The sequence below is a fragment of the Garra rufa genome, chromosome 17 (genome assembly GCF_049309525.1).
Source record: "Garra rufa chromosome 17, GarRuf1.0, whole genome shotgun sequence".
Taxonomy (NCBI): Eukaryota; Metazoa; Chordata; class Actinopteri; order Cypriniformes; family Cyprinidae; genus Garra; species Garra rufa.
The window spans coordinates 6647591-6661984 of NC_133377.1; positions in this window are offsets into that span (position 1 = coordinate 6647591).

Below are 14394 nucleotides of genomic sequence, written 5' to 3' on the forward strand. Positions count from 1 at the left end.
TATCTTACCCTACTCTCCCCTACTGCTGTCTACGCTGGTAATATGACCCAAAAAATAAAATGAAAACAGAAAATACTCACTGCTCTTGGCTGAATAACATCTATAGCTCTAATAAGAAGTCATTTCTTACTTGAATGCTGCTTTAGCTCGAAGATAAATGGTGGTTACTCAGGGCAGTGTCTCTGTGAATTCTCTGTTAATAGGGCAGTGTCTGTCAACAGTCGTGGGCAGGGCTTGCAAAACATGATGGCTTGTTCTGAGACACTGCTTATGATTTATGGGGATTAAAAATAAATAAATAAATAAAAGGAGCGAGTGGAATTTAATCATTAAAGGGTACACACTGAAAACACAAAGTTATGTTCAAACAACATATAAAACGAATTTTGCATAATAGGTTCCCTTTTCTATTTCGTTATCCACTGTCACATTCTGTATTTGGCATATAGCTGTCTAGACAGTTTGTGGCTCATCTTCTTTGTGACTCATTTTATCCCTATTATAGGCTACTACTGTACTAGGCACTTGACACACACACAAAAATCTCCTTTGTGTTTATTTGCAAGACCGCTGGGCCCATTTGGTAAATTCAATCACTTGGAAAGTGGAAAATGTCAGAAAGGCACAAATAATGCATCATGCTGGCTATGCTCCCACTGAAGAATGCTGAGCCAGGATGGAATACTAACGTGAACATGCTCTGTGTTTTGTTTTGGCAACGTTCAAGCCTCCACAGGGTATCCAGCCCTGGCTGCTGTGATGAAGATCTTTTTCTCCTTCCCTGATCTCCTTTCCTTCCCATACACCTGTTTTTGCTTAGAATTTGTCCCTTTTCTTTTCATTTTGCGCTCACTGTCTTTGCCCCGGTCTCTTTAGCTTTGTTTTATTTTTTCCTGTTTCTCTGTCCCTGTGATACTGAGATATTTACAATGACCGCACTGTTTAGTCAACGCAGAGAAAGCACATGAATTTTACATGGCCCTCGTTCAATTCCAACAACTTGTCCCAGAAGGCTGTGCAATTTCATTTCAGAATGGTCGAATGCAAAAGCCTTTGGGCAACAGCTTATGCAGGACCATTTGGGATCTGTTTTGCAGTTGTGACAAGACTTTAAAGATGGGGAAAAACGGTTTACTTTAAGCTCTGAGTGAAAAACATATGCTTCAATCAAAAAAAGAAAAAGAAAAAGAGCCAGAGAGAGAGTGAGCACAGACGATGCGGGGTATACTGCGAGGGTTTTTTGACAGGTAATGGGAATGTGATCCATTTCATGGTCTTTAGTGTGTCTGAGCCATATTTATCCCGTGTTCTGACCTCAGGGATGAAATAATATGTTGCGATGCTCTGGCGTTGACTGCCAGTATCATGCATAGACTGAATGAACAGGACACACAGGGATTATGTTTAAATCTGCCAGTGGATTGATGCACACCTTCCTTGAAGCTTAAAAGATTTATGGTGAGATAGAAGTGTATATTTCTTCACCCAAATATTTTGACTCTATTACATAGTGTATTAAAGATGTTAGATCACTGAAGAAAAAAAAAAAAACTCTGTCATCATTTACTTACCTTCATGTTACACAAACCTGTATGACTTTCTTTCATCTGCATGTATTCAGATAAGACTTATCATGCCAGGTCTAATGTTAATGATATCAAACGGTGCTGGGTCTTGTAATCAATCGTGAAATGCCAGGCTTGAATATGCAGACATGCAAATGCAACAACATGGCAATTGAAATTTCAGCCTTTAAATCAAATATAGCTACTTTATGGCTACAGAAGATTTGTATAGAATATATTGTGCAAGTTGCATTGACATCTGTAAACTATTTTGGTCATTTTTGAGACATCATCATTTGAGACAGCATCCACCCCATTCATTTTTGTTTTCCTTCTGTTAAACATTTACTTTTGTGTTCGATAGAAGACAGAAAGTCATAAAGGTTTTGAAACAATATTAAAGTTACTAGACTATAATATTCCTCTACCTAGAGTTTTGCAAAACTCCAAAACACATATCTATACATACATTTCAGTGCAGTTTCCATCTGACAAAGCCAACAACTTTTATTGCTTTTCAAAAAAAAAAAAAAAAAAAATAGGATCAAATAAAGATTTTGTCCCCACTGTTTCTGTTTCTGCCACAATACTGTTTTACTACACAATACACTTTTATCATAATGCATAAATAGTGCATGAACGTCTACATTCTGACGTCAGTTCAATATGTATGGCTTTTCTCATGCAGTAAACTTGCTCCTCAGCTCACCCCATGAAACACAAGTCACGATAGAAGATTTTAAAGACTTATAGAATAAAGTTAAAATGGCAGAGTTTCTTCAGCAAATATGTTTTTATCTTAAGTTTGCTTTTGTTAACACTATTGGTTAGGTTTGTGGAAGGGTTTAGTGTCAGTGTTACATTATTTTCAAACATGAAAAATCATTCACCTTTTAGCACCACTCAAAGGACATTTAATTTCAACTGCTATGCAACACTGTAAAAAAAAATCATTCAGTAACAGTTTACCAGTAACTTACTGTAAAGACAAAGACTTGTTAATGTTTAATGTAACAGCCTCATGCAAATCATTTAACTGAGCAGACTGTTTGCCAGTAACTTACTGTAGATTTAAATTTATGTTATTTACTGGCAAACAGCTGCATAACTACAGCGAACTTAATGAAATGTTGCCACATTCATGTTTATCCATGTTGGAGCGCCACTCACTGGATTTTGGATCAAAGAGGTCATCGGATGCAAAATTCACCTTTACATGTTGTTTTCATATAAATGCGTCTTAAGCAGTGTGTGGACACAACCACCCTAAAATGATACAAATCCATTCACTCCTTTGTTTTTTAATCTTTAAAAAACCTTAACATTCACAGTTATCAAGCCGTTTTAATTTTCGGAGCAGTATGATGTCATACTGCTCAAGCCCCGCCCACGGCTGCTAATGGACTGCCCCCCATGTTTTCACCCTCAGCCATTTTCTCGGCTCTAACTCTAGCTCTAGCAACATCAGTGTCTCATAAGCAATGCAGGTGTTTTGTATTTGGACGTTAAAGTAAACCAAGTCTTCATTTTGTCCCGGTATCAGAGCCACTGAGGACACAGTGGATTAGTTTTGTTTTTGATGTAATGCACCACCGAATACACAAAAAACGGAAGAGAGGTGTGGAGTGAGCAGTAGCTTATTATCATTTAAAGAGACATGCACAGAAATGGGTCACTGTGAACCGAGCTGTTTTTGACAAGGAAAAAAGGGTGTTGTTTTACACAAACATTGAGCAATTTTAACCAAAGTATTTTGCAGACATTTCACGAAGACCCTAAAAAAAATCATACCAACTTGTGGAAAATGGACATCCAGTTTCTCCTTTAACTTTGAAAGTGCCACAAAACTAATACATTTTACAGCCTAAATATGTATTAATAGATCCTATATTCAGTATAACCACAAGTGACCAGAGGTTCTTAACCAAGGGGGCCACAGATTGACTTAAAATAATGTAATTATTATAATAAAAAATTAAATCCTAATTAAAATGCCGAAAAGTCTAAATTATGTTTGCTTTCTAAATCACAAAATTAATCATCCATTCATCCATTTATTTTCCATACTGCTTTATCCACTAAAGGGTCGTGGGGGCTGGAGACTATCCCAGCATCTCAGACCAGGGGACACCCTAGAAGAATGGCCAGTCCATCACAGAAACAACTGAGAACTGCAGCTGTAAACTTATTTTAGATGCTCTCATAAGGCTTAAAAAAAGATATAATATTGTGGTTTGGACTACTTTTATGATGTTTTGGAGGCTGACATATGAACTTCTGGAAAGGAGCTGTATGAAGATTCAAAAAAATCTTCTGTGTTCCATGGAATCAATTACATCATTTGTGTTTAAAACCACATGAGGGTGAGTAAATGATGACAGAATTTTGGTTTGAGAGTGAACTATCCCTTTAATGATGAAACCGGGTCAGCCAAGCTCCCTCACCTCTCAGCACAGTGATATTGCCCCACACACACAGAGAGCTCAATGCAGCTCTGCGCATCCCAGAGCTATTAAACCCTGACAGAACACAACACTGTATGCTGTCCATCTTCACCATACAGGAAGAGCTCATGGGGCTGGTTCAGAGAGATGAGCGGGCCAGAGTTTTAATAGCTCTCCATGCCAAACGCTGGGCGCCTACCAGTGAGAGCAGCAGTCACTTTGTATTGATTGACCCAGGGTAATGACTGGGGAAACAAGAAAACATGAGGACGCTTTTGAATTGCACACCCACGTGCACTTTATCCGGAGCCCCGAGTCTAATATGTAATGAGTGAGCGAAAGTCGAATGCATTGTCTCATGCCATTAAGCCCGGAAGAGAACATGAATGTGTACATTCAGGGGCCCGTGACCAGGAGCGTGTTTAATAAAAGTGCCATCACTTCACACTGAGTGGATTTGACATTTCATCATCACTTAGACTTAAATCAGAGTCCTCAGGGACCAAGAACCATGGGAGGGGATGAAAAAAGAAAAACACAAATTAGATTCCGTAAGATTATTTATTTATTTCGGATACACTACTGAGAAGCTTATATTCTTTTTTTAGAACTGCTTTCTTTCTTCAATGGCATATGCAATTTTTCTCAAGGTCAGTGCTGACAGGGGGCGAGAGGGGCATGCTGGTATTTTGGTTGAGAGTTTTTTGAAGTAAGAGGTGAAGAGAGAGAGGGGTGGAGAGTGAGAATGAAAGCAGGGATGATGAAAGGACAAAAATGCAGCCATGAAATGGAGAGGAAAAGACATTTGTGAAAAAATAAGATTGCTGGTGGAAGTGCTGGACTGAAGTATTTATTTTTTGGAAAGTTAACCATTCAGCTGACCACACTTAAAGGGACAGTTCACCCAAATATGAAACATCTGTTATAATTTACTCATAGTCATGTTCTTTTTTTCCTGAGAAACACAAAATGCAAAAATCTGTTGAATCTTCTTGCTGTGCAGTCCATGCAACATTCATATTGATGATGATGTGTTATATTTACCCCAGAAAACTTGTGAGCTATATCGCTGCAGTGCAACAATGTGGCACTTTTTAATCTGAAGGGGAGGGTTATTGGAGAAAAAAAACAACTTAAAAATGCTCAAAAGTTGAGGAAAAAAACAAACAAACAAACAAACAAACAAACAAACAAACAATTTATTGACTTAAATATCAAAAGTAGCAATACATTTTAAAAACAATTGAACTGCTGATTGTACTGGTAAAAGGAGGGTGATTTATCTCCATATTTACAGTATTATTCCATTATATTCATAAATATTCAGTTTCCAACCTGATCTCATGATGAAAATGTAACTGTGGGAACTTTCTCGCAAGACGCTGTTGGAAACTGCAGTGATATATAGTCAAGCCCGAAATTATTCATACCTCTGGCAAAGTTACTTTTATTCAACCAGCAAGTTTTTTTGTTTTGTTTTTTGGACCGGAAATGACATTGTCTTATTATCTTTTAGGAGAAGCCTATGTACAAGAGACATCATTGTGGAAAGAAATATTTCTCAACTTTTATTTACATTTGAACAAAAAGTGGCATGTCCAAAATTATTCATACCCTTTGCAAACTGTCACAGTCTATGGGAAAATCCAAAGTTCTATACCATTCCAAATAGTCCAAGCTGTTCTAAAACATCCTAATTACCCTGAGGACACCACTTCTCCAGATAAGGCACACAAAAGCCCGCTTGGCCTTTGCAAATGCTCATCTGGACAAAGAAGAAGACTTCTGGTCTTCTGTTTTATGGTCAGATGAAACAAAAATTGTATTGTTTGGCCACAATGATAGCCTTCATTTGGCGTAAAAAAGGAGAAGCCTTCAACCCTAAGAACACCATCCCCACTGTCAAACATGGTGGTGGGAACATAATGTTTTGGGGTGTTTTTCAGCCGGTGGACCAGGGAACCTAATCACAGTAAACGGCACCATGAAAAAGGAGCAATACATCAAAATTCTCAACAACAACATCAGACAGTCTGCAGAGAAACTTGGCATTGGGCACCAGTAGACAACGACCCAAAACACACAGCAAAAGTGGTGAAGAAATGGTTAGATGGTTGAGAATCTGTGGAGGGAGCTAAAGATCAGGGTGATGGCAAGGAGACCCTCCAACCTGAAAGAATTGGAGCTCATTGCTAAAGATGAATGGGCAAAAATATCTTTGGAGACATGCAAAAAGCTGGTCAGCAATTATAAGAAGCGTTTGATTGCTGTAATAGCCAATAAAGGCTTTTCTAGTGATTATTGATAATAATTTTGGTCATTCCACTTTTTGTTCAAATGTAAAAAAAAGATGAGTAATATTTTTTCCACAATGATGCCCCTTGTACATCGTCTTATTATCTTTTGGGAGAAGCCTGTGTCATTTCCGGTCAAAAAAAACAAAAAAAAACTTGCTGGTTGAATAAAAGTAACTTTAAGTCAGAATTTGCCAGGGGTATGAATAATTTTGGTCTTGACTGTATTTATTTATATTTTGTAGAGTCATTAAAAGCAAATGTTGAAAAATATTATCTCCGGACATCACATAAGAAATTGATATAGTCATAAAAAAAAAAAAAGCTATGCCTTTATTGCTGTTACATTGATTTGATTTGTCCATGATACATTCATTAACAAGAACACTCGCTCCACAGATGTAGATGTACCAACCAGGTATAAAACAAACTCTGCGACCAGATAAAAGACTTTATCACTTTATCAAACATTGAGTGACTTGTTACCCATCAACAGCTGTCATAACTTGTTTTCAAAACAGATTTATTTAAACATGCTGTACAATAAATGAGACCTTTCCTTAAGTAATGAGCTATGGTCAATAAATGTCTTTCCTGAGGTAAATATAACCTATTGTTTGCAAGCTGTTATACTGATATCTTTTTGCAGCTAAAACAATTTAGTTAATAAAGCCAATTTAGAATTAATAAAATAATTGAACTTTTCCACAACATTCTAATTTACTGAGACGCATCTGTATATACCACACTGTGACTCTACAATAATCAGATAATACAGATTTCCACTTAATAAAAGTTGGAAACTATGTTTAACATTCACCATGCTTTCAGGCAAAAAGCATCACATCCCTGCTCCTAGCAAACACATACTGTACAGTTTCACCTGCGCTCTCAGTTCTCTCTCCTAAAGATCCTATAGGCCATTCTGTGCAGGGGGTTTTAGCATAATTATTCCAGTTCAAATAAACCTTGATGAGGACTTCATGTCTAAACCTGGCAAGAGCTGACAAACCTGGCAGCCACTTTTTCTCACTTGGTCTCATTTTCTCATGAGTCATTGCCTTGCAGCGATTGCCATTTTCCAAATGGTGCTATGCTTCTGTATCTAATGGCTAAAGTGTCACTATAAATATACGTCACTGTTATAGAAAAAATCTGAAAGGAAAAGGACTTGAGGTAATTTCTGAATGTCTTTTAACAAGGTAACGTCTGATGCAATTTCTGTCCTTGGGAATAGATTCCAGCAGATCATTTTAGTATACAATTAGATGAGAGATAATAAGCATATAGACGGCCAACCTAATCAAAATTCATTTGTGAAATGGAGATAAAATTAATGATTGAGAACGGCTTTGAAATCCCACTGTTTGTGTTGACCCTTTGAAGCTGCGTGTTCTTCAAAGGCTGCGTTTAATCATCTTTCAAACAAGGAGTGCTTCAAGATTTATCTTCTGCATCCCTCGGATTCATCTAGTGAATGCAGGACACAAGAGACAAGCTTCTTCCTCACCCTCATCCTCTTCCTTGTGTATCGTGTATCAATGCTTTTTCAAGTTATTTGAAGATACCGTCAAAGATGGCATGATCTTATATTTTAGATAGGTCATCTTGTACGCTCATTTCAATCAAAGATAACACCCTGCTGAGCTCCTGTATAAACACCACACAAACATTCTCTTTCATCTCTGCATTCAATCAATACACTGATGCCTTACAATCACAAAGATACTGCTGAAATGTATAGCACATCCACAAAGATTCAAGATTCAAAGTTGACATTCAAATCAAGTTCACTTTGTCACTTTAAGTTTTCCATTACAAGTGTTGGGAAAGTTCTTACAAAAGTAAAGTGGTACAATATTTTGTTACTACCTAAAAAAGTAACAAATTGTGTTACTTAGTTACTTTTTTTTGCAAAGTAATTTTTTTAACTTCAAAACAGTCCTTAATGCATAATATTGCTTTCTCTGATTAATGAGGAGATAAATATGCACAGATCAAGCACTGTTTCAAAGAGAAAACAGTCCTTAACAGCTCTAAACAAATATGTTGGCAGAGTTTGATGTGAGATATAACATGGACTTTTCCTTCAAAAGAAGGAAATTATTATGGATTATGGACTCATATAGGCCTAAAGCAAAGGTTTAAAGTTAAAATGCCTTCACTTTGGCTTTGTTTCTTACAAACACACACTTCACAAAATGCTAACTGGTGGACTAAAGTCACGTGGATTGTGTATATGTTTTTATCTGCTGTTTGGTCTCTCATTCTGACGGCACCCATTCACTGCAGAGGATCCATTTGTGAGCAAGTGATATAATGCTGAATTTCTCCAAATTTTCTCTGATGAAGAAACAAACTCCTCTACATCTTGGATAGCCTGATGGTGATTACATTATTGGGTACTTTATTTTTGGGTAAACTATTCTTTTAAAAATTATAAGAACAGGTGATTACATTATTTTCACCTGTTTGTCTCCTCTCATACCAAAACTTGCACCAATATATATAATCTTGGTATGAAAACATACAATTAATCACACATCAGACAATCCACACCTGGCGGTGGAGAAAAAACCACATTTTAATTAAATCACAAGGAAAACAGTTTGCAAAATCATGACAACATCTGTTAAAGAAAAAGTCAAAACAAGTTGAGGATTGCCAACAGAAGTAGATAGACATTTCAGAGAATAGTTGCTAAATTGAACAAAAATTCAGCCTCCGAATGAGCACAGAAGTCATTTTTATATATTTATTTACATTACAGGCACAGCTGAGCCCTGCATAGCTAGATTGGATTGTAAACACAAGACAAATTTTGAGTTGATTTAATCACAGACATGCAGCATCTCAATCTAAATGGTTTTGCGAATGCCTTTGTCTCGATCTGAAGCTTCATGTTGTTTTAGTGGCACTGTAAACATATCTTCAGGCGAACTCTTGCCGGGTGAGTCTGAGTTATATCTTTATATCCCACCAATGGGATGAATATCCCCCCCATGATGAATCAGGCACTCAGGGCGAGGACTAAAGGCCCAACATATGGTAGAAACATCTGGAAAAATCAATCTCCACAGGATTAGGGGAAATCTTCCACAAATTGTGAACAGAGATTTATGAGAAAAGGATGCGGGGTTCAATCTCGATTATGGCTCCACGGATTGTGACAGAAATGTTGCGCTTTCTCAGATGTCTGCAGCCCATAGCCGTCAACCCGCTCACTCCGCTTGGTTAGTAACTGATTGCCATTCAGCGTGGAGAGATGACATTTTCTTTACCCCTGCAAAATTTGAATTATCAGATCCTGCTTGATAGCGTGGAATGAAATCTCCCTGCATCAGTAGTTTACTCAAAGGCTCATCTCCATCAAGATAATGGTGCTTTAAAAATGTGGCTTCTTTAGATCTAAACCAGAATGACCTTTGAAAGAGGATGACGGTAAAATGGAGAGTCATTTGGTCCAAATCACTGAACGTCTGCATATTTAATAGACTGGATCCCATCAGTTTTCCACACGCAGCATTCGGAGTCTCATTGTCATAGATATCTGGAAATAGCGGATGACGTTAAGTAGAAATATGGCGGTTTAAGCCACAGAAGACATTTGTGGGTTCCAGGCATGGCCTTGGCATCATGCTTTATGATCTGGTCGATAGAGCTCATCATTGCTTTGGATGCAAAGATCACTGCGGGATGAAATCACACAGGCTGATGGGGGCTGCAAAAGATGACAGATTCAGATGCAGGACTGATGCAAGATCTCATGGGCCGTTCACACAGGTGCAAAGAAAAAAAACTAGATGAAGTGTAGATTAGAAGGATTTTTAACTATATAAACACTAATTTATATACAGGTCCATCTCAAAAAAATTGCATATTGTGATAAAGTTCATTATTTTCTGTAATGTACTGATAAACATTAGACTTTCATATATTTTAGATTCATTACACACAACTGAAGTAGTTCAAGCCTTGATGATTTTGGCATACAGCTCATGAAAACCCAAAATTCCTATCTCAAAAAATTTGCATATCATGAAAAGGTTCTCTAAACAAGCTATTAACCTAATCATCTGAATCAACTAATTAACTCTAAACACCTGCAAAAGATTCCTGAGGCTTTTAAAAACTCCCAGCCTGGACAAAGAATGAAGCATATTTGAAGAGCATGTTAAATTCGTGCGGCTGAGTTCATTTTTTCATTTTCATTGTGTTTTTCTTCTTTTGCAGTGGCATATTTTTGATCGTTTCTTGGAAAGTTGCGTTCAGTTTTAGAAAGTTACGTTCAGTCTTATTGGCACAAAAATAATCCCATACAGATGAGGCTTCCTTCTGGGACGACGCCTATGCAAACCGACTTGTTGCAGTGTGTGGCGTATTGGTCTGAGCACTGACAAGCTGACCTTCTACTTCTGCAACCTTTAAAACAATGCTGGAACACTCATGCATCTGTTTTTCAAATTCTTCTAAATATTTTTTTTTTTGTGAGTTTTCTAAATTCATGTTGGCGAATAATTTGTCATTTTCTTTAACAACATTTTTTTCACAGACGAAAACGAAAACTAAACAAGAAACTTGTTTTGAATGACAAAAACTATCATGAAAATCTATTGACATTCTTGTCAATGAATAAAATGACATGAAAATGTTAGGGAGGGACGATCTGAATGAATCTGCTACATGGTTAGGAGGTTAGATGCACACATTTGAACTGTAACATAGCCTATTGATCTGTCCAGCGGGACGTAATCTAGCATACATTTGCTGCATGTCTCATAAAACATAGAAAATTGTCAATATATGGGAGTAAGAGAAAAGCAGACATAAGAATAAATTTGACAATGCAAAAGAGAACTCGCTATGCCATCTATGCCAATGGACTGTTATTCAGCTGGTGTCTTTTGTAGTGTTGACTAGCCCAATCACATATTGGTGAGCGCAGTTAGTATAAATAGCGGAGTTAGTATAAATAGCCTCTTCACAATTCATAAGGTGGGCTATTTGCACTTAGTGCAAAAAGACAACCCGAAAATGAAATCCAATTCAAAATATTAACAAAAACTATAAGAGTATCTAAGTGATACTAACATAACACTAACACAGAGATGCGTCCTGTGTGAACGGCTCCTTACAAATAGCAAACACTCACTATTCTTTATCAGTCTTGTGTGACGAGGGCCAACAGCTAAAGCTGAAGAGAAAGAAGAAAAATCGAGGAGAGCGAGTTCAAAAACCATTATAGACTCAATTGTTTCCACTGTAATAAAATCCATTCCTCTTTCTTTCTAGTGAATGAAAATCTATTATGACCACCTTCTTCCCCCCAAACACCTCCGCCGGCCACGCATTCCCTTCCCCTCCCTCCTCCAACCTCTTTACACGAAAAACACATCAAACAGGCTCAGCTATTGGTTTTCAAAACCTGAGCAAAAGCACACTTTAATTTATTTTCTCGCTCTCTCTGATTTCTTTTAGATTGGACGTCAGTCTGCATGATTACCCTCAATCAAGACTGGGCTGAACCGATGCTACGGCTCGGCGTTTCCTCAACAGTACAGTAAACACACGGGCAGCTGCTGCAGAGGTGACTCCTCACAACGAAGCTCCACTCACATCATAATATCACGCGCTGTTTAGCACCATCAAATTAATGTCATCCGCTATGCTCACCAGAGCTGATTACACAGTGTTCTTCTCCATATTAATCTATACATAATTATATTAATTGATTTCTCATGTTTACTTTCATTTTTTCGCCAGCCAATACACATATTAAAATAAAGGTAGTTAATAAAGTGTGAAAATTATCAGCCGTTCTAAATGAAGAGGTGAGTTGGAGTCAATGCGGAATCAAAACTGACCCTGTTTTCAGGCTCTTGGTCTTTTTGTGAACATTCAGTGCACATTATTCAGAAGACAACAATATTTGTATTCTTAAATGAAAATGTCATAACTTGCTCTAATTTTATACAAGCATTTTATTTTTTAGCCTCTCCCCTTTATCTACATTTTCACTTTTTTTTTTTTTTTTGGTTGATTATCCTGTCTCACCCTGAAATCTGTGAAAGTCTGTTTCCACCTTAGAATATAAACTCAAAGCTGCAAGATAAACTCAGAATTCATAGGAGAACAAAAAGGTCAGAATTGTGAGATATGAACTCAGACTTTTTTCCCACCCTTGGCATTCCAATATCTCACAATTCAATACAACTTTTTTCTTTCTTTTTTTTTATTTTGTTATATAAGGAATATATAGAATTTAAACTTATTGTCAGAATTGTAGAATATACGATATCAGAACACAACAGAAAGATCACAACTCACAAAGTTTCAGAATTGTGAAATAAACGTAAATGTTTATATCTCACGATTCTGACTTTTTATTCTCTGAATTCTAAGTTTACATCTTTGTTTTTTGCTTTGCTTTTTTTATTTTTTTGTTTCCACCAAAGAATACAATTAGAAAAGGTAACTGCAACCTTTTAATGTCATAATTGTGACCTTTTTTGGTGTCAGAATTGCCAGAATTTGAGAATATACTGTACAATATGAGAACTGCAAAATATAAACTCACAATTCTTAGACAAAAAAGGTCAGAATTGTGAGATATAAACTCGTGACTTTTTTTCCAAGTTTATATCTTACATTTCAGACTTTTTGCTCCCCTGAATCCTAAGTTTACATCTTCTGGTTTTTTTTTTTTTTGTTTGTTTCATTTTGTTTCCACCAAGGAATAAAAATGGACAAATCTGATTTTTTATCTCAGAATTTCAGATTATAAAATATCAGAACTGCAAGATATAAACTTTCTCAGAATTGTGAGATTTTTGTTTTTCTTTGAAATCTAAGTTTACATCTTATTTTTTCCACCAAGGAATAAAAATAGAAAAGGTAACTGCGACTTTTTGATGTCATAATTCAGACTTTTTTTGGTCAAAATTTCAGAATATACAATATCAGAAGTGCAAGATATAAACTCACAATTATTTAATGAAAAAGAGGTCAGAATAAACTTTAAAAAACTCATAACAAGTTTATATCTCACAATTCTGACTTTTTATTTTCTTAATTCTAAGTTTATATCTTCTGGTTTTTTGTTTGTTTGTTTGTTTGTTTGTTTCCACCATGGAATAATTGGTCAGAATTGTCAAAAAAAACAAGATATATCAGAACTGCAAGATATAAACTAAAAAAAATATATAAAAAAAAAGGATCAGAATTGTGAGATATAAACTATTTTTTCCCTCACAATTCCAAGTTTATATCCCACAATTCTAAGTTTTTGTTTTCTGAATTCTAAGTTTACATCTACATCGTTTTGTTATTGTTTTTGTTTTGTTTCCACCATGGAATAAAAATAGAAAAGGTACCTTTTTTCAGAATTTCAGAATATGAACTCAGAACTGCAAGATATAAACTCACAATTCTTAGACAGAAATATAGATATTAACTGATTTTTCTTGCAATTCCAAGGTATATCTCTCACAATTCTGAAGTTTTTATCCTCTGGTTTTGTTTTGCTTCCACTATTGAATAAAAATAGAAATAACAACTTTTTTAATGCCACAATTCAAGACCTTTTCTCTGTTGCAATTGATATTTTTCTCAGAATTGTGAGTAAAAGAGTAAGAATTGTGAGTTATAAATTCAGAATGGCAAGAAAAAGTTACTTCAGGATTATGACATAAAAAGTTACCATTCTGTTTGTTTGTTCGTTTGTTTTGTTTTGCTTCCACCACGGAATAAATATAGAAAAGGGTAACTGTAACCTTTTAATGTCATAATTCTGACTTTTTTCTCCTCAGAATTTCAGAATATAAACTCAGAACTGCAAGATAGAAACCCACAATTCTTAGGGGGAAAGGTAAGATATAAACTCAGAATGAAATTTTTTCCTCACAATTCCAAGTTTATATCTAGCTCACAATTCTGACTTTTTGTTTTCTGATTTCCAATCTTAATTTGTTTTCATCATAAAATAAAAATAGAAAGAGTATCTGCTACTTTTTAATCTCTCAATTCTGACTTTTATTTCTGTTGCAATTTAGTTTTTTCTCCAAGTAAAAAAAGTTAGAATTGTAAGATATA